The following is a 349-nucleotide window of genomic DNA, read 5'->3' on the forward strand; positions in this document are numbered from 1 at the left end:
GACCAGGGCACGAACCCATGTCCCCTGCATTGGCAGGCGGACTCTCAACCACTTTGCCACCAGGGAAGCCCCTAGAGAATTTTTAGTTTCATTTATTGTGTTGTTCATCATTGTTTGTTTGCTCTTTAGTTCTTCTAGGTCATTGTTAAACGTTTCTTATATTTTCTCCATTCTATTTCCAAGATTTTGGATCATCTTTACTATCATTATTCTGAATTCTTTTTCAGGTAGACTGCCTATTTCCTCTTCATTTGTTTTGTCTGGTGGGTTTTGCCTTGCTCCTTCATCTGCTGTGTGTTTCTCTGTTTTCTCATTTTGCTTAACTTACTGTGTTCGGGGTCTCCTTTTT

The sequence above is a fragment of the Physeter macrocephalus genome, chromosome 20 (genome assembly GCF_002837175.3).
Source record: "Physeter macrocephalus isolate SW-GA chromosome 20, ASM283717v5, whole genome shotgun sequence".
Taxonomy (NCBI): Eukaryota; Metazoa; Chordata; class Mammalia; order Artiodactyla; family Physeteridae; genus Physeter; species Physeter macrocephalus.